Raw genomic sequence first — 21,128 nt, 5'->3', positions numbered from 1 at the left:
TGGTGAAAGAGAGAGAGAGAGAGAGAGAGAGAGAGAGAGAGAGAGAGAACACAGAGGAACTATTAAAGACTTCTATGAGCGGTACCTGCAGCCAAAGCTGTGAAATGTTCTTCAGGATATGGTTTGGATGAGTGCTTTCCCTACTGGAAACCTATTATCTGTTTAGGGTAATTGAAATCTGGGCCTTTTCTAAGCATTATACTCCATGTTCATCTCCTCTCCTGGTCTGAACACTTATTTTGTTTAAAAGGCAATGCAGTGGAAAAAGCAGCAGCAGAAGAAGCAGACTGCAGCTCTTTACCATCTTAGAAATCAATGGCACTTAAGAATGTTGGTTTTTCCCCATCCTTGCATAGTGCTGGCAACTAAATAAATACAATAATAAAAAATGTAATAATAATAATTTATTTACACTCTGCCCTTCTGGCTGGGTTTGCCCAGCCACTCTGGGCTGTTCCTAACAGAATATTAAAAACACAATAAAACATCAAATATTCAAAACTTCCCCAAACAGGGCTGCCTTCAGATGCATTCTAAAAGTCAGATAGCTGTTTACTTCCTTGACATCTGATGGGAGGGCGTTCCACTGGGCAGGCGCCACTACCAAGAAGGCCCTCTGCTTGGTTCCCTGTAACTTGGCTTCTCACAGCAAGGGAACAGCCAGGAGGCCCTCAGCGCAGGACCTCAGTGTCCGGGCTGAAAAATGGGGGTGGAGACGCTTCTTCAGGTATACTGGGCCGAGGCCATTTAGGGCTTTAAAGGTCAGCACCAACACTTTGAATTGTGCTTGGAAACGTACTGGGAGTCAATGTAGGTCTTTCAAGGACCAGTGTTATGTGGTCTCGGCGGCCACTCCCAGTCACCAATCAAGCTGCCACATTCTGGATTAATTGTAGTTTCTGGGTCACTTTCAAAGGTAGCCCAAAAATAACAACAGTACCCAAAATCTAGATTACTAAAATAAAATATCAGCCCTGCTTTACTCAGAGTGGAACTTCTGAAATTAATGGGCCTAAGCTTTGGACTCATTCACACTTCCTCTTGTCCTGCTGGCTTTCCCCCAAGCCACTCTTTCATACTCAGTCGAAGAAAACAGCTATTTAGGTTCTCTCAAGATTGACGTTTGCTCTGATTTAGCACTGAAGAACGGGTTTTCCCTTGGAAAGGAGTGGGACAAGGGGGAAATTGCTCAGACCTGTGTTTTCTAGGCATGGGACAAGCAGAAGTATGGATGACTCCTTAGTCATGCGTATAAATTTAAATGGCTCTACTCTGAGTAAAGCATAGTTGAATATCACCCTATTTTCCCAGTCTAATTTGACTCCCCATTCACTGGGTATTAAACTAACCCCAGGTATTTTATGTGACTAGCTGCACCTAGATACCTCAAAGGACTAAGGCAGAAATGTGTGAGAGGTAGGCTGGTAACTTTAGATGATTTGTTTACAAGACTGATATAATCCCAATATAACATTTACTACTCTCTAGCAACCTTGCTTTGGAATGCATTATGACTCGTTAAAAGCAAATCTAAAAAGCCACTGTAGGATATTATCATTGAATTGTTTAATTTATCTTACTAAAAGATAACAAGAGACAGACTATTAACTCAATAAAATAGTCATAAGCATTCAGAGATGAAAATTCACTTGATCATGACTGTTTGCTTGATCCGCAATCTAAACGAATTATAGTATAGTGTTTCTTCAAAATTTATTTTTAAAGCAATAGTTTTAATATGCCTCACTTATAGTAAACAAATGACAACAAATCATCATGTCTTAGTAGGAGGGAAATAACACCATTATATAATATATATATATTAAATAAACCTGGGTATGATAAAAATTGGATAAATACAGACGTTGATGAATCAGACGAATAGAGAATTTTCAGTATTGCACCATGAAACAAAACAATTATTGACAAACAATTATTCTGCTTTCTTCCAGTGGCCAAAAATTGAACACCCAGAATTAAACATGTTTGGCCATCGAAACCACAAGACTTCAGCAACCTAAAATCAGTTTTAGATTGTAAGGACTGAAAATAAGGGACTGAAAACAAGATAACGGTATGGAAGTGTAATGCCTCAATGCACATGGAATGAAATGCTGGTCATTCCATCTCAGAAATGATGCCATGACCCTAGAAAGACTCAGAAAATGGCAACCAGAAATCTCAAGGGCTTAGAGCACCTTTTCTGCAAGGAAATGCTAAAGCACTTAGGATTTATTATTATTACTATTTTAGGATAAAGAATGCTTGTGGAGGGAAATGTTGCAGAGATTTATGAAATTGTGAATGGCGTGGGAAGTTAAGAGAAAAGTATGTTTCTTCTCTAATAATTCTAGAGCTAAGGATCACCAATAAAATGGATTGTTGGGAGGTTCAGAATGAAGAAAAGACGAAAGGATGCTGCACTGTATGGAGCGGAGTGCCCAGTTTATAACGCATTGTTCTCCTTATGTTCACATTTTTAAATTAAAGGAATGTTGAATTTCTAATCCATGCTTGGAGAGGAGCTTGCTAGGAGTCTGTGCCTGTGTTCAATGTCAAGCGCATTGAGACTGCTCCCTCCTTTCCTGGTAACTTTAAAAGCTGAGCACCATGGCAGAGGCACAAGCCTTAGATGTGAGCTGACCAGGAAGAGCTAAAGAGCTTGTCTCCTCCTCAGGGCCTTCTTACCCATAGGCTCTAGGGGTGCGGGGCACCCAGCTGCCGGGCTCTCAGGGGTGCCAGGCCAAGAGTCCGGGGCCCGAGAGCTGAGTCCGGGGAAGAGCCCGCCCGTTGGTCAGAGCTCCGTGGCGGGCTGCTCTGCTGTGGGCAGCTCTGCGTGTTCAGGGGCGACCAAGCCAGTGAGACGCTGAGGCAGCCGGCCAGCTCTGCCTTCCTGCGCAGCTGGGACTGGGCAACCTGGGAGGGGGTGCCGGGCAGATCTTTGCACCCCGGTGTCACATATGCTTAAGACAGCACTGCTCCTCCTCTTTGCCTGTACTAGGAAGCCTTGGGCCTTTATCAGAAGATGGGATGGGGAAAAGGAGCTATATTAAGTGTTCTACATGGGGAAAAGAGGTTTACCATGTAGACTCTTCAAAGGAACCTATTGCCACACCCCTCCAAAAACAACAGCATCTTCTTTCAGATATTACTGGAAAATAAATTATTTCCATTATTGGAATTGTTTGATAATATGGATTATGTGGGGACAGAAGCAGAACAGCTGAAATTTGTCATCACCAGTCTTTTATTTTATTTTTTTTTAATTTAAAGGGCAATGCTTCTCCTTCTGTGGTCAGTACAGCTGATGAACCTTCACTATCTGAAGTTGTAAATAATCAGTGTCTCACTAGAACATTTGTTTGGTACATTGAGGGAGGCACAAAGCTCATTATTAAAACTGGTGGAGGAACAAATGTTTTAATAGCAGTAGTGCTCAAACATCATGGCCCAAATTGCAATCGGCTATCTAAGAATTGTGCTGTAATGGAAATACTTCTCCTCCATCTAATGTTAAGAAAAAATCTACAGAGGCAAATACACCATCTGTATAGAACGCCTTAGGACAACTTGCTTTTCCCTTGCCAAGAGGACACTTGCTAGGTTGGCAAAAATAAATCACAAGCTTTGCAGCATTTTAAAACTTTGCTGGGAATCTGTGCCAGAGCTGGTAGACAAGATGTCAGAAGTATAGTTAGACTACCTGGTCTGGATCATGCACAGATTTCAGGGACCAAAGAAGCATTTATTTACTGCAACTGTGTATGTAAAAGGATCTTCAGGACAACTAACATTGGAGCATTACTAAGTACTAAGACGAAACAAAAAAAATGGCCACAAAACCTGAGCAAAGGGAGAAACTTTGGACAGTATCTGTTAGCACAAAGAGTTTCACTTGCCCAACAGGAATCCACACTTTTTAGTGCTGCCAGCAGGAGAACCATAGTTAACTTTCTCCAGTAGTACTCCTACCTCTGCCATTCATGGTAGGAAATCATTCTGATGGGAGGGTACCTGTAGGCAGCTGGCAGGAAGAGTGTCACTGCCTGGAAACTGGACATACCGTATTTTTCGCCCTATAGGACACACTTTTCCCCCTCCAAAAATGAAGGGGAAATGTGTGTGCGTCCTATGGGGCGAATGCAGGCTTCAGGAAACTCTGCGCAAGCCGTGGGAGTCCTCCCCTGGCTTGCACAGAGCCGCCTCTTATCCCGAAGCCCCGGCGCACTCAGCAGTTGCGCCGGGGCTTCGGGTAGCTCCGCGCAAGCCGTGGGAGCCCTCCCCCGGCTTGCACGGAGCTGCCTCTTATCCCGAAGCCCCGGCGCACTCAGCAGTCGCGCCGGGGCTTCAGGTAGCTCCGCGCAAGCCACAGGAGGGCTTCCACGGCTTGCGCAGAGCAGCCCGCTCCAGCCCCGCGCCTGGGGGGGGGAATAATGTTTTCCCCTTTATTTCCCCCCAAAAAAACTAGGTGCACCTTATGGGCCGGTGCATCCTATGGGGCACAAAATACGGTAATCCTGGAGGCTCCTGAAACTGCCTCCGAGGCAATTCCCCAGTTCCTAATGGAAGCTACCTAGAGGGAGCAGTGGAGCACAAGACTGAATAATTTAGCCCATCAGTGGAGATATGCCTAAAAAGAGCATAAGAAAGTCATGCTTCAGTGCCACTAGGTACTCCTCCAATTAGGACACCATGTGTGGTCACCAATGAAGCCTTTTGTGAAGTCATATGGTCCCTGATTTCATTGTGGGTATAACACTGCAGAAAGCTCAGCAGCAAGTTTTTCATATTCTTTTTAACCTATAGACACAAACCAGACTAGCAGAAGTGTGGAAGTCAAGCTCCACTCTTTGTGGCAATGCTGCAGTTGGGATGGGTGCAATGAAGGGAGCCAGGGTCAGGGGGCCAATGGTCAACCTACATTCCAAAAAATCTTAGAGCTACTCTAGCTAGAAAAACTCTTGAACCTAACTGCATTTGGTTCCCATTAAAATCAATGGTTCTTCTCATATTGATTTTAATGGAAACTAAGTGCAGTTAATTTAAGTCTGAATCCAACCCTTGGTTACTTAAGGCTAACTTTAGCTTACTACTAATACAATTCATTCATTGGGAGCCAGGTTGGTATTATGTTAAACATTTGCATTCATGTTTTCATGCATTTTAACAAAAATTGAATGCCACATGTCATTTCCTACAATTCTGTATTTATTCTGACTTCCTAATTCTTTGACTAATCTCTTAACACCTTTCTGCCTTGTTAGATCATCTACAGTCACCTGCACAACAGTTACGAAGAGGCACAGTGCATGTGCAATATTTGGTCTTAACAGAATGCAGCTATATTGGGAACATTTAGTGTAGACACAAGCTATGCACACAGCATAGTAAGCTATATTTGATTGCCTTTGGCAGCGTTTATTCTAATACTTAAAGGACAGAATGTAAAACATTCTGTTTCATTGAGAATCTAATGTGAAAGCTTCAAGCACTGAAAATGTGTGCTGCCATCAGTCCATCAATAAGGATATTTTTAGAACACGCAGAATCAATCATTATAATTCTAGTGGGGGAAAGAAATGTAGTAAACATGGAGTATGAAATGAAAGCCCTCTCAAGTAAGGACAACAGCAGTGGCTTCCAAGTTTGACTTTTGTAGTTCCACAAGTTAATGCTTCCTCCCGACATTTTAGAGGATTGAACATCTTTAAATAAATTGGAATCCCTTGCTGGAAACAGTAGCTTTCTAATTCTGTATAGTGCAGGAAAAGAACTTTCTAAAAATGAAGATGGCAAGTCTCTAGCTTCGGAGCCTATGCCAAATGCAGTGAGGTGCTGAGTGAAGCCAACATTTTCTCATGTACCCTTCCTAAAAAGACGAACTTCACAAATAGTAGTGTGGATTGCCAAAATCCGGTACAGTACCAGATCATGACTTGGACCCTGCTAAGTTTAACTCATATAAATATTATTAATTATGTGCCTCTGTCTATGCCCAGCATCACACCATTACAGTTTAGAGTTAGAAACTGTATTGTGGTATAAAGGGGGTGAATGAGGTAGCCAAGCTTGCAAATGACACCAAATTATTCAGGACTGTGACAATGAGGGGGATTGCACAACGACTTGTCCAAACAGTGTGAGTGGGCAATAAAATGGCAGACTGGGAGCATTTACTATGTTTTTATACGTACTGTAAGCCACCCAGAGTGGCTAAGGAAACCCAACCAGATAGGCGGGGTAGAAATAATAAAATTATTAATATTATTATTACTAATTTCGTATATACTTTCAGGGAGGCCCCTTTGTCAGCCATATTTGCCCCCACATGGGGCAAAGTCAAAGCAGATGAAAAATCCAATTAGGCTTCTCATTCAGTCTCTCTCTCTCTCTCTCTCTCTCTCTCTCTCTCTCTCTCACACACACACACACACACACACACACCCTGCTGGCCTCAGATAGGGGAGGAAGGGCATTTACATGCTTAGTTCTCACTTCAGACACATAGGCAAAAGAGTGAAGCCACCACCCTTTTTAAACAAATGTGGCTAGCCATAGAAGTCCATCCCCAAACCTCATCAGCTTGTGAGGCTGCTGGGCTTCACTCTGAGTCCCAGTGGGTCTCTTGAGGCTGGACCTTGGAGTCTGAATCCAGAGTCGTACAACCCAGGGCCCCTAAAACGCTACCAGTGGTAGATGACAAGGGGCAGCCGCAAGAAACTGACATAGGGCCAGTACCTGGAATAGGTAGTCATGTAGCAGGGCTGATAGCAGTTGCTGAATATCCTTTTTAAAGACAACATTAAATTGTCCAGATGCAGAGCAAAGTACCTGGCAAGGCTCTATCCAGCTGCATCTACCACGCCCTACTGGTGTGACCTGAACTGAATGTGACTAACCAGGAAAGACTAAACTGGAAGAGCTCTTGGCTCCAGGGTGGACAGTTCAATGAAACGTGTCGTAGTGGGGAAGGCAAATTCCCTCTTAGATATTATTAAGAAAGGGACTGAAAATCAGATGACAGTTTCACAGTACCCAATGGTGCAGTCTCATTGGGAATACTATGTACAGTTCTAGCTAAGAGTGGATGTCACAAAGCTTGAAATGGGCAACTAAATGGAAGATATTGATGGCTTTTAGCCACAGTATCCTAAAATGTAGGCTTCAATGGAGTGTCCCTATTCAGAGGCAATGTTCGGGGGGGGGGCAAACAATAAAGAGCATTGTTGCCGCTTGTGAGCGTTCAGAAGCAGGTGGCTAGCCACTGTTGGAAACAGGATACAGGCCAGATGGGACCGTGTTCTGATCCAGCAGGGCTGTTCTTACATTCTAAGGGCTTAAAATCTGAATGTAGAGCCTATATCTACCCCTTCTGGACTACAGATGTTGTTAGGTATAAATGCTTGATGCAAAACAACTTTGCTCAAGCAGTTTGGAAATGCTAACTAGGGTAAATACTCACCTCTACAGAAAAGGAGCCAGTCAAATTTCCCCATTGTTGCAGTGCTTTATTATTTAATTGTTTATGCACGCTTTTAGAATACATGTCAACTAGCAGACACAAAGGTTGCAATTCAACATCACCCCAACACAAACATTTCTATGACCACAGGCATTTCTGCTCTCCCCGCTCTCCCCACCCCATGCAGTTCTAGAGAGCCTTCTGACCACTCCCCCTTTAAAACTGATTTGGGGACACAAGGGGAGGAGTGGGAAAATCCCACTGTGACAGTAAAGTCCCTGCACTGGCTCTTGCTAGTGCAACTACTCAGTTGAATCTGGCCCAATATGTTTCATTGGTTTCAGGGTGGCTTGTTTCAAACAAAACGTTGACCACAGGGGGGGGGGTGTTTTGTTAAGCAGTTGCAGTTGGCTTCTGAACTCCGTGCGGCTCTCCCAGAGGAGGGAGGGGTTGCGCAAGCCCAAGACTTGCACATTGCTAATTTTTGTCACACTAAATTATAGTTTAACAGAATATCCAAATGTGGTTAGTGAGCTTGATGGCTGAGCAGGAATTTGTTTCTGTGTCTGTGGCCTAAATACAAGACTCGAGCCACTGCACCATACCAGCTTTTTTTGAAATGCCATTACGTAAGTGCAGAATGCTTAACAAGCATGGTTTATTCCCACACTGAAGAACATGATAGACACCTGTGCATTAATTGTTTCCTTGCAAAAGCAAAGCAAGGGACTGCATGTGTAAAGCAAGAGATTTGCTGTGCCTACTGTTGAGAATATATTCTGTTTTTGCTTGGTTTGTAGTACAATTCACAATCGAACTGGTAAGAATTGTTCAGAACTAGAGCTAGGCATGGATGGACAAGGGTGTAGATGGCTGAGGGCACGTGTATGTGTGTGTATGTGTTTGAATAGGCGTGTGTGAGAGAGGGGGGATACGGGGGGGGGGGTTAACTGGCATACAGCCTCAGTAGGTTCTCTATGAAAGAATGTGGTCCTCAGGCAAAAAACACATTCTCCTCCAGTGTTTAAAGGTTTAACTCATGAATGTGGAATTTATTTTCTAAATAAGGCTACAAAATGTTTACCCCACTGCATCCACAGAATATTTCCCTTCCTATATGCTATGGAGTACAACTTAACGTTGTACCAGGTTTTCTTAAGATTAAACAGCAAATGTGAAAAGCACAATATTCTTTCTTAAGTTCTGGGCACAATTCAATTATACATAGAACATATATAGAATTCCATCTGAATAATGAAAAAGTGACTTGATTTTACAATAAGTATTGCAAATAAAAATGTGGCATGTATATTATATCTTAGGTTGCGCTGCTAAGGTCTTTCCAATTGATTACATTACAAAAAAAGAACCTCAGCAACAGATGCGGTAATAATTAGCGAATAGAAATTTCAGATACCCAAAATGCTTTTTAAAATACTCTCTTAGTAATCTTTACAACAGTCCTGTAGAGAAGGTTAAGTATTATCATTCCCAAATTGCAAAAAAGGGAGAGGCTGAGAGAACAGTGGCTTGCTAAGGCCACCTAGTGAATTCACAGCAGAAGTGAGACTAGAACCAGAGGCTCTTCCCCATCTCAGTTTCTTAGCCACTATGCTACACCAAATGAAGACCTCACACATCATGCAGCCTTGCATTCATCACCAGCACACCATTATAGTATCAGGAATGCTGACACCCCACTTTTAAGCTATTGAAACCTAAAAGGTAGGTTTTCAATCTACAGTAAGCGAGCAATGTTATGCAAATATTTATGAACTCGAGATTCCAAATTAAACATTGCATCTGTTGGATTGGGTTGCAAGTGTGTTCTAAAAAAGAGAGAGAAAGAAATCTATTACAATCTCAAAATATGCTCTCTATGACTATGTAAAGTTAAGCATAAATTTGCAAATGATCTAGAAGAATTACAGCATTACTTGCTTTTATTTAATAGTCATAGGATTGCAACCATACAAACCAATCCTTAACTATTTACTCAGAAAGAAGCCCCGGTGTGTTCAATAAGATTTACTCAGAAGTAGACTTGCACAGGACTGCAAGCTTGGTTTTCTGAAGTTTTCCCAAATTTTTATTTTAAATGAATTTAGTAACAAGTCTTTTTCTTTTCAGTGTCTTGGCATAGATACAGTGGCAATTAACATGTTTGCCTATTCTTAAAAGGAAATCTGAGAAACATAGGTCCATTGCCTAAGAAGGCATTTCTTGCCAGTTGAAGATAAAAGAGGAGATTATGCAACTTTCACTGCAAGGTACCACTGTCAGTTGTCATCTTGTCTCTGAGCACTGTTAAAAGGCTAGGCATGGGCAAATGTATTTCAGATCTGGTAACATGTATCACTATCCAATTAAACAAAATGCATAAATATCAGGTCCTAGAGTTTTACTGCAGTGTAATAAGCCAACAAGGTTGGCTTGTACTTACAAGGTCATGTCTTCTTAATAATGTCCCATCAGAATTTGAAATAATTATAGCTCTACCTAGACAAAAGAGCCATGTGCAATTATAAGGACAAATCTGGCAGAAATGAGGGAAATGCTTTATCAGCTTTTGGAAAAGGACCTGGCAAAAGAGGTGAGCATGACTAAAGAGGGTTTTTTTTTTTATTTTTGAGAGAAATAAATCCTAGCACAATTTAGATGAACAGTGTCAAAGCACATATGGCGGTCTCCAGCAGTATTTAGCAGGTAACTGGGTGCGTTCAGGAATAAAATTTCTGAATGGTTTTCTAGATACATATTGAATTGTAAGATGAATGTTCTTCTAAAATGGTTTTCCTGCAAGTGTTCCAAAAAGCACAGTCTCTTTCATCTTCTTTCATGCTCTCCTATGCTACAGTTCTAGTGGAGGGGGAAATAAAGCCACCCTCAAATACTGCATCAATATGAACACATGGAGCCTTTTTATATGTGCATCAACTACAGAAGATGCCAACCTCCTTTTCCTCTTCATTTTTGAAGGTGGGATGGGGAGGACTGAGCATTTCTCCTGTGGAAATGTAAGTATATTTAACTGTGATGTGCTGGTCAAAATCAATTCTCCACAGGAATACAGTCACAAAGAAAATATAATGATGCTGCATTACTATGAATAACCTCCCATGAACCCCCAGGTTCTTGTGCTATTTGCAAACCCTGCTCATTTTTACCAGCACTTCAGGGCAAATATGCAACACTCTCTTTGCAGGTAGCCATTCAGAACAAACTGAAAGGCAGGTGAACAAAGTGAAAGTCAAATGTGACCAAATACCTGCTGGAAACCCAAGTCGACTAGTTATTTACAGGCAAAGTAGGAGAGCTAATAATCATGCTTATGGGTGACCTTTCCCAAATGAAACACTGGCCCCGGAAACCACCAGCAACAGAAAAATGTGGATATTTCAAAGCAGAGCTATAAACTGTTTGTTACAGACAGGATGAGCCATTCTTAGATTATGCACAGTCTCTCTCTTCCTGCACTTATTCATTATTATACACATCCCTTCTGGAAGGAAAGGCAGTTTGTCTGTATACAAGTATCCCCGGTATCTTTCAGCACCCTCATCACTATAATGCTGACTTTAGCCTTTAATATCATAAGTAAGGGCATGTAATCAAAAGGTCAAATGAATATAAGCTTCAGCTGTCCTGCAGTCTTTTAATTTATACATGTGCTTGCTATGCATGAAGGAATGCAGTGTTATTGCAAACACTGCTTCCCACCCCCACCCCCGGGATTTTTAAAAATTGTTTTTAAAGACAAGCTTCATTTTCTATCTTTTAGAAGGTGAAAGCATTAGCTGCTAGCTACTCAATGGTTCCAGGACCACCTAAAAGAACCATCTTATTAAGTCAAAGTGACAATGTGCAGTGTAACACAACTGGCTAACTTTGCATAGGACATAAATCAAAGTCTCCAAAGAGATGGACTGACTGCTGCCTGGTACAAATCAGACAGATGATGTGCCTCATCTTAAACTAGAGATCAGATGACTAGGATCTCTCTTTACATAATGGGGAAAAGCCTCCTGCGTTCCAGTGATGTTTGTTAAATCAATAACTGTGCCCGAAACAGGCAAAGATTTATCATGCACCATTTATGAGCACTTTTGACTTGAGAACTGTCAGGTTATTTTGAATATTCTGAACTAATTATAGTATCAAGGCAAATAGTTTTATTCAAGAAATGTGATGTCCCACTTATTTAAAAGATAAGAAAATCTCCCGGCTTTATGCACAGCAGTACATTCTAACTCACAAAGATGGAATAATTGTGCAGGTCAACAATACCCTGAGTTTGAAACTATACAGCAAATGCATAATAAAGTCATTCCAGTCTTACACCCTGTTAAAATACATACATGTCTTTATACAATGCTGTGTTTTCACTGTTTAAAGTTATAGTTGAAAAGCTCTGTCTGGCAAATCTTCTACACTGTAAATCAAACAAGCCCCAATCTGTTTTTTACCAACAGCAACAGAAAGAATATCACACACACATTTCCCTCAGACTTTGTTTAAAAACTGGCTTATACAAAATCATTACTGTTTAGACTTTTAAAAAGAAACTGCAAGTACTGTCACATCGTTTGCCTCTCACTGCAGTAGTCGCTTTATGCAGTGTAGTCCCCCCCCCCCCATTATAATATTTTATGTAGAAGTTGCATTACCTTTCCAGAGACACAAGGACATGAACTAAAATCTAATGCATCACTCAGTCCTCCAAATCTGCACACCATTCCCCCCCATCGGCTTCTGCCTCCGCGGGTCGGGATGCAAATTGCCAAATAAACAATCTCAAAATAGAAAGGGGAATGCCTCCTTGAAAGGAAGAAAAAAATTAGCTAGTATGATTGGGAAGCTGCTACTTACTTGGTTAAGCTATCATCACAAATCCAAAATTATTTCAATTATACAGCGGAGTAATCACTGTTCGGCATCTGTAAGGGATTGACAAACTGAGCTACATTACAGGAGTCCCTCTGCAGACTGTACCATCCAGACCGAGCAGGTGGGGGGAAGGAGCGGATATTTCCGAGCGAGCATCTTGCTGAAGGAGAGAGCAAAGCCCAGGGAATGTTTATGGCTTGCCGTCGCAGACAGCCGGAGGAGGAGGGCAAACAGCAACGGTGGCACGGAAAGGAAGGCTTTTTCTTGCAAAGAAAATGGACTGAACCACCATGTTGTTGTTTGTGGTTTTAATGCTTCCCTTGGGATAATGACAAAAACGGAAGATGGCAAACTACCAGGAATATGCCACTTATGGGAGAAACCTTCAAGGACAAGGACTGTCAAGTTCTATCACTATCATTGGAGAAAGCGGGCGGGGGGGGGGGAGGGAATGCGTGTTGGTGGAGCGGAGAGGAAGGGGAGAAGCCTGTTCACTACTGCATCTCTACAGAAGGGATATCCAGACTGCAGAGACTCTTGATTTCAGTCTCTAAGGTTAACCAGGATTTGGTGTGGGTTGTTTTTTTCTCCTATTAATCATTTGCAGACCTGATCAAAATTTCGCATTTCAGTTGTAAACTCATTTTACTAATGGGGAAATAGGTGAAAGCATTTACAAAAGCAGCATTCTGTAAATAGAGCACCATGATTTTGCACACGCGTGTGCACAAACACACACGCACAGGCAACATGTTTCCAATCTCTGAGGCAAATGTAGCATGATTTTGTCTACAAGACATGAGTACATTAGAGTACATCATTGCTCCCCTTTCTTTTTAAAGGAAGGATTTGAAATAACGAGATGTAGATAACCAGAACATTTTAATCAGTACATTAACCTATGAAGCAAAATAGAACACTGTCCTAGATTTAAATGTTCAGTACTAATATTTATTTCAATCCCTGTAAAGCACAGACTTTCGTGAAATGGAGAGGGAAGGAAGATGCAACACACTTTTCCAAAATGCAACCCCCCCCAAATATATATATTTCCAAATATATATATATTCCAAATTGCTCTTTAACACGGAACATCACCACAAGAGAATAATCATGGAAGCCATCGAGATAGAGAAACACCCTCACAACATGAACAAGCGTGACGACACATCCCGCTTGCCAGACATCTGGAAATTAGCCCTCCCCACAAAAACTGACACCAGATCCAGAGGCACACAGAACGCCAACACCAATCAACCACACCAGACCCAAACCCAGACCCTCTCCACAGATGAATTACTGACACCATCCAGTAGCCAATCCATGGTGGCACCTCCGGATGCTGCACCCCCCTGCAATCCCTACACAGATCTGGCTGACACAAGCCACAAAACCACAGCTCGCCCCTATACACGAAGCCAAGCCAAAGCACAACTAAGTGCAATACAGCCATCTTCTCAGGAAAACTCTTCACAAAGTTCAAGAGGTCAAGACACAAAGACTTTAGCAACTAATCCACACCTAATGACCCACCTAAGTGGTACTCAGGATATCACTCAAGAAATCACTCAAGGTATCTCTCAAGTAATTAAGGAACAAAAGAAGAAAAGGCACACTAGCCTGGGAACTTCCTCTCTGCCCAGAACATTGGAGGCTAGACACCACACCCCCTCTACAGTATTTATAGGAACTCAAACATTGAGATCCCGCTCTGTTCCAGTAACAAGAAGCCGAAAGCACCAGCCTGAAGATGACGAGTGAGACCTCGTCGAAACGTCGCCTAGACACCCCAACTTTTACACGGGAAGACACCCGAGGACACCAAAACCTGCATTCCTGTACCCGTGAAAATCTACGAAAGCATATATATATATATATATATATATATATAGACAGCTTTTTGCTTACTGGTAAGTTATTTGTTTTACCATGCTTCTTTTTTGTTGCAGTGCATTTCCACACAGGCATTTCAATTTACAGCTAGAATTATTAAACTGAAGAATCTGTGGGGAATGAGAACAATGTTTTTGAGTAGGGGAAGTGGTAATTTCTTCTATGTCCAAATAGTGCAACAGTGTACTGGATGTAAATACTTCATTTTACATGAATTGATGGTATAAGCAAATTCTAAAATTCTACAAATTTCTGGCAGTGGCATATTTACAAATTTAAATTTCAGATAATTTTAGGCCCCATAACATTCTTAGGGTCAGAGTCTAAGCATGAAGCCATGCATCCAAGTTTTGAAACAGGCAGATATGCAAGAAACCCTGTACCTTTAAGCATGTAAAATATTACTATGTTTCAAGTTGGAAGCTTTTCTAGATTATTTTAGTGACAGCAGTGCTTCGTGACTGGGCTGCATCTTGGATGGAGCATGCAATTGCAACCAAGCACACCTCCCTGAGCACTAATAGGAGTAGCTGTACGGATGCTCTGTCATCCTTGCTTACTTGCTGCTCAGAATATCAATTCAGCCAGTTAAACCAAAGTCTGCACTGCAGTGCACCAAAATGGAAGCTTAAAAAAAACACCCCTAACATCTCTGATGAAGGAATATCACACCTTTGCCAATCAGTTAGAAAATAGGGGAAAGTCTGTAAATAAAGGTTCTGTTGTTGTTTTTAAAAAAGAAAAGCTGCATTTATAAATAGAACACTCAGGGAACACATGCTTATCATGACATCATACGCAGTGACATTGTATTACATTTTAACCATACTGTGCAGGCTATTGCCTGCTAAGAAACACCCAATTCTAACTGTACGAGTGATAGTGCTCAGCCTGTAGATCAATGTCTAAGACTGAAATAAAATAGAGAGGATAAAGTTTGCAGAGTGAAAGGACGTCCTGAGTAGGCTCAGGAATTGTAACTGTCAGTTGCTACCTCAGTTGCTGTGCTAGGTTGCAAATGTTGTTGCACCAAAAGTCTCCTGCCAGGGTCCAATGTTTAAGCTGCATCAGAGTTGCAAAATCTGTTGCATAAAAACTTTCTTGCCGGTAATTTTTCCACCTAACAATATTCTAAGGATAATGAATGACGGGCATTTAATAATACCATCCATTGCTCTCTCCTAAAATGAAAAAAAAAGAATATGAAAAAGACCTTTTTGGGGGAGACATTTGAGATGCTCAATTTGTTTTTATTTGTTTTAACTATTTGATACTGCTATGCAGTGACAGTAAACCAACTCAGCAAAGCACAGCTAGAGAGCACATACAATATGGGAAATCCATTGAGTCTTGAATTGATACACCGAACAGCATAAAAATATGATAATTTTTGTAGCACTTAAATTCATTACTGAAGAGACATTCTGGGATAGCTGTTTCCACACCAGTATTCCCAGTCCTCATTTAGAGTAGGGCCTCCAATGCAACGTGCCACACAATGTGATGATCAAGCTATTAACCTTGTTGCTAGCCTCATCAGTTGGGGGGGGGAATCTCCCAGTGCTATGTGCCACTGGCAAATGTCTCTATTCATTGTAATGCTGTGAGTCATCACACTGTCACCTGGGTAACAGGGGCCAGCTAACATTACCAAATGCAATCCCATCAAGGCATGTCTTCTGAAGTAAGAATCTGACATAATTTGTTGTGAAGTTCAACCATAGACTATTTATTCCAGATGCATAGCTGCTGTTGTTTTTGCAGCAATGGAATGCTCAAGTTCACTCTGTGACTTCCGTTAAGGTTCATAACTTAAAAACTCTTCAGACGCTTTTTTTGATCTGCCGCCAAAACCCAGAATGAACTGCATTGTCTGACAGTCTGCTACCCAAGGATGCAGCAATCATAAAAATTAGGAAGATTATGTTTGCTGCAGGATAGAATGTTTAATTCCACCAAGCAAAGTCTACGAAAGTCTCCTTGAAAAACTAGCTAAACAAAAATGCATATAAGGGCAAGACACTATAGATACCTGTCAAGCTAAGTATTGACTTCAGAGCTACAAGGGAAAAAATGTAGGTTTACACTAGAATTAACATCTCATTTTGTTTCATCTTTCATTGGGCTGATGGGCACAAATCAGTAGGATTTTGGCTGAATGAACTTTAACAGGGAATCTGCCCTGTTAGTGACTTGAAAAGCTAGCTTTTTCTATGACTTTACATGGATAATGTCAGGTCAAGCTACTTTCCCAAGAGGCCTGAAAAAGCATCCAATTTCCCTTTTCCTTATCCCACTATCTCCTTTATCTCCATGCTTTCTAAAGCATATTGGGGATGGGATGGGATGACAGACACCTTCTCTTACTTCTCAGCTCAATAATTAGAAAAAAGCAGGAGGTTAAATATCCCTGTCTCCATCTGATTTTTTCTCATCTCCCAGGACATCTCAAGCAGTTTCCTTCTATGGTGCCTGAAGGACCGCAAGAGACAGTGCTGTTGTGCTCATGTTCCGCCAGCAGACTTCCCTTAGCAATTGGCTGCTGTGAAGCTGCTGGTCTGATCCAGCAGGGCTCTTATAATGTTCTTCTGGCAGCAGAGAAAATATGAGAAAGACATGTGTGGGTCCCTCCTTTCCTTCTCCATGCATTTCTGTTTCTGTCTTTCCTTTTCTCCAACCATCTCAAGTCAGATTAGGAAGCATAAAGGGAGGAATAAAAGGTTGGCAATTGTACTACTCCTTTCCTCCTCATTGTTTCTCCTCTCCACTGTCCCACCCATCCATACTTCCTAAGTGTTTAGCACTGTTGGTCTTTCCACCTCCACCTCCTCTTTGTCTTACTATAAGAAAGGGAATTTCCTTACAGTGAGGCATAGAGATGGAACAAGCATTCTGGTGAGACTCAACAGCTGGTAGGTAGTGGCAGCAGTTAAGTTGGGTGGGCCAGCCAGTGAGAAAAGCAAGGAAAGGTCAGGGCTTGACTCTTTTGCTTAAGGACCTGGTTCATATAGCCGTAATGACTAGTAGCAACTGACTGACTCATCCTCCATGAATTTGTCTCATCCCCTTGTAAATCCACCTAAGGCAGAGGTCATCACCACATCTTATGGCAACAAATTCCATAAATTAATTGTGTGCTCTGAGAAGAAGTACTTTCCTGATTCTTCTGTTGATTAGCTTAACTGAATGACCCCAAGTTCCAGTATTATGGGGGGGGGGCACTTTTACCTGCTTTCTCCATGCAGCACAGTACATAATTTTCTAAACCTCTATCATGTCCTCCCTTTTTCTTAAAACAAATAAAAACCTCCAAGGCTGGCAATATACTCCAGAGAAGATTCTCCAGCCCCTGGATTAGCTTAGTTTATATTTTCTGCACCTTTTCCAGCTCTGCAATATAGTTTTTGAGATATGGGAGCCATAAACGTACAGAGCATTACAAGTTTGGCTTTACCACAATTATGCATAATGGCATCAGGATAGTAGCAATTTAATTTTCAACCCCTTTCCTGAAATTTGCACTCTTCACAGTTGTGCAATACACACTAAACCCACTATGATTCCAAGTTTTCTTACCTGGTTAGAAACCACTACCTATAATCCTATCAGCGTATATTGGAAGTCAGGAGGTAGAAAAGTACACACAGTGGAGCAAAAGATTAATAATCTAACTTCACAAATATACTGATAGGAACTGAAGAGCATCTCTGTACAAGCCCCTTTGGGGCCATTACTCACTGTAGCTGATACCCTGTTTCTCCAAAAATAAGACAGTGTCTTATATTAATTTTTGGTCCTAAAGATGCGCTAGGTCTTATTTTCAGGGGATGTCTTATTTTCCCATGAAGAATACGGTACACATATTCCGGGGAGGCCTTATGTTCGGGGGAGGCCTTATTATTGGGGAGGTCTTATATTACAGCGAGAGGCAAAACTGGAAGTAGGTCTTATTTTCAGGGGATGTCTTACTTTTGGGAAAACAGGGTATGTCAGATTGTGGTGGGACACTCTAAAAGATGCCCCTCCCTGCTTCAGTCCCCATCCATGAGAGTTAGAAAAAGCATAACTGCTGTAGACAGCACAACAGTGATGATGTATGTTGCCATATCAGCTGGGTCTCAAAACTATTATGAGGAAGTGGTAAGCAGTGGCTGCAGTGCTGTGACCCAACTGCCTGATGATCTTGTAAGTCACATTGCTAATGCTGCATCTCATAGGTTTGGACTCTCAAATAGAAAACCAATAAGAAAGGCACTAAGGTACAAAGCAAGGCCCATTAAATGGACTAGAAATCATAAGCAGTTTGTTTGTTTACTCACATTCATTAGTTATTAATGCCTCATTAAGTCAAACTATAGAGCCGACTAAAAATAAGCAGCAAGAACACTCCGCTAAAATGGTATGAACTCATAAAATGCTAACAGCAACTTAAGATCCCAATAACTTGTAAGATGATAAACAAACAAAAATTATTTTCAAGGCTGGATTCGTTCGTGGAAGATAAGCACTCACATTTCCATCTACAGAAGCAAGTTGGCAAATGAAAAGGTAATGCAATCTTCTTGTTAAAGCAAAGTATTATTTTATCTTTTCTCTATTATCTGACACTTGTGGAAACTGGATAAACATTTCTGGCCAGACCACTCTGCTGTCCCAGTAGCAATCTGTACTTGCATTCCAGGCGCAAACATTCATGAATAGGCAACCATGGCATTTTCTTGAGCAGATTAAAGCACAAGAGTGAGGCAAAAAATTGGAATTTCATATAACCTTGAAAGGGCCAAAGCAAATTTGTGACTATGAGGATAGGAAATGAATGCCCACCTACAAAAGCTCTTGTACTAAATTCTCTTATCAGCTACTTAAACAATATCCTACAAGGATCTAGATAACAATATGTTGGATTTTGGAACATCACGACAAAATATGTACTGAATTTAAACATGGTTTGTTTATATTGAGGCAGTGGGGGTGGTTTGCACACCCCTAAAGTTTCATCTACGTCTAGGTTTTTCTTTTTTCTTCATCATGCCTATTTAAAAATTTCCCAATAGTGAAGGGGACACAAAGCATGTGGAACCCCAAACTGTCATTGCTGCACTTGCTAGAAATTTGCCAGAAACAGTAACCTTGCCTGCAAATTTCACCCAGGAAAAATAGCTGTTAGGTAGTTTTTTAAAAAATAATAATATCAGTAATGACTAAGGGGCGGGGGACAAAGCAGACTTAGATGGAGCTCAAGTCAAAGCATGTCTCAGATGGAGATGAGCTGCTTTCCAAAGTACCAGACCGAGGTCTGAACTAAATCTAAATCTGAACTAAAGGTGTGGTCAGTGCACACCTTTACTATATACCACTTTCCCCTAAGCACTAAAAGCGCTTCACACAGAGTGTTAAATAACAAGTGCAATAATGCTGTACCATTTTTATAAAATCTCTCAGTAACCAATGGCTGAGTTGACTGAATCAGGGTCTTGTAGAGCCAAGCTCTAATCTTAATCAATATCCTGCACTAATCGAGGAAAGGAAAAGAGGCCACAGCTACCATTGCTCTTGAAACACTCCTGTTTCATCTAGCATTTAGTTATCATGTAAATGCATAAGTTTAAGCAAGCACCTGTTTTCTTAGCTAGCAAAGAGGCCAGTACAGTTCAGAGTTCACTGCACATACCCAGGGTAGATTCAAATGACCGAGCAGTCACACAATGGCCATCCAGTTTGTAGGCTTTCAGTACATGGTGGGCCTTCACAGGCAAACATGTCAAGAAAAGAAGTAGCCTGAATGCAACTGCTTGCCATTTAAATGTACTCTCAGTAACCTGAGCATGACTTAACACACTGAATAAGCACCCCTTTACATCAGGTATGTCTCCCTCCCCCCAGTTCAGTGAAAGGGTATGCATTGAAATAAAAGTCATATAATCCTCCCTTCCCACTCCACCATTCTATTCATTTCTTTTATTCTCTCTCTCTCTCTTTCCTCACTCCAAAACCATTTACTTGTGACACAATGACCACTGGCATAGCACTTCCAAGTGCTGTCCTACGTTTTGCTCCCTTCACAATAATTAAAACTATGAAAGCAACTGCTTGAAGCGGATCACTCACATTCTCTAAAGATTTTCTCTTCATGCCACCACTTACCTAGCTACATTCACAGATTCTGTTAAATGGCCTTGTGTACCTGACTTACAAGGGACGCAGGTGGCGCTGTGGGTTAAACCACTGAGCCTAGGACGTGCTGATCAGAAGGTCGGCGGTTCAAATCCCCGTGATGGGGTGAGCTCCCGTTGCTCAGTCCCTGCTCCTGCCAACCTAGCAGTTCGAAAGCACGTCAAAGTGCAAGTAGATAAATAGGTACTGCTCCGGCGGGAAGGTAAACCGTGTTTCCGTGCACTGCTCTGGTTTGCCAGAAGCGGCTTAGTCATGCTGACCACATGACCCGGAAGCTGTATGCCAGTTCCCTCGGCCAATAAAGCGAGATGAGCGCCACAACCCCAGAGTCGGCCACGACTGGACCTAATAGTCAGGGGTCCCTTTACCTTTAACTTACCTGACTTACACTTCTGCTTCTACTCCTCCAGTTCTCTTCCTGACCCTATCTAGTGCAACCATTTGCAGTTTTAAAAAAAGTTGTACAGTGCTCAGCACCCAGAGTTTCCTCCAGTTATCCAACTTGTTTCTGAACACAGGAAGAGCAGTCAACCATGATGCAGCCGTGTAGTTCTGAAAAGAACCCTAAAGCTCTTGTCAACCTCAGACCAGTCAGCAATAGTTGGCAGGGTGGGGCAGTGCTGCCTACTTGACCTTCCATCACTGCCATTGCTGTGGTGTACTGAGCAGAAGCCAATCTGGCACTCCTGCTGCTGCATTTGCACCAAACCAA

The 21,128-nt window shown here is 41.8% G+C and overlaps 1 protein-coding gene across 18 annotated transcripts in view; it reads right to left on the bottom strand.

Moving 5' to 3' along the window:
- The window catches only part of ATP2B2 (ATPase plasma membrane Ca2+ transporting 2), a 372,922-nt gene that overhangs the window by 199,669 nt on the left and 152,125 nt on the right, over window positions 1-21,128 (bottom strand). The window contains exon 1 of one of the 18 annotated variants that reach the window (XM_083726731.1): window positions 12,332-12,677. The exons of 14 other annotated variants lie outside the window; for them this stretch is intronic. The gene's annotated coding sequence lies outside the window, so the exon portion shown is untranslated. Of the gene's footprint in view, window positions 1-3,972; window positions 4,041-12,129; window positions 12,229-12,331; window positions 12,678-21,128 lie in introns of those variants that run through there. 3 more of the 18 variants (XM_083726722.1, XM_083726736.1, XM_083726739.1) reach the window with 3 other exon arrangements.

This window comes from Podarcis gaigeae (genome assembly GCF_964106915.1).
Source record: "Podarcis gaigeae genome assembly, chromosome: 2".
Lineage (NCBI taxonomy): Eukaryota > Metazoa > Chordata > Lepidosauria > Squamata > Lacertidae > Podarcis > Podarcis gaigeae.
This window is presented reverse-complemented; position numbering and strand designations above follow the sequence as displayed.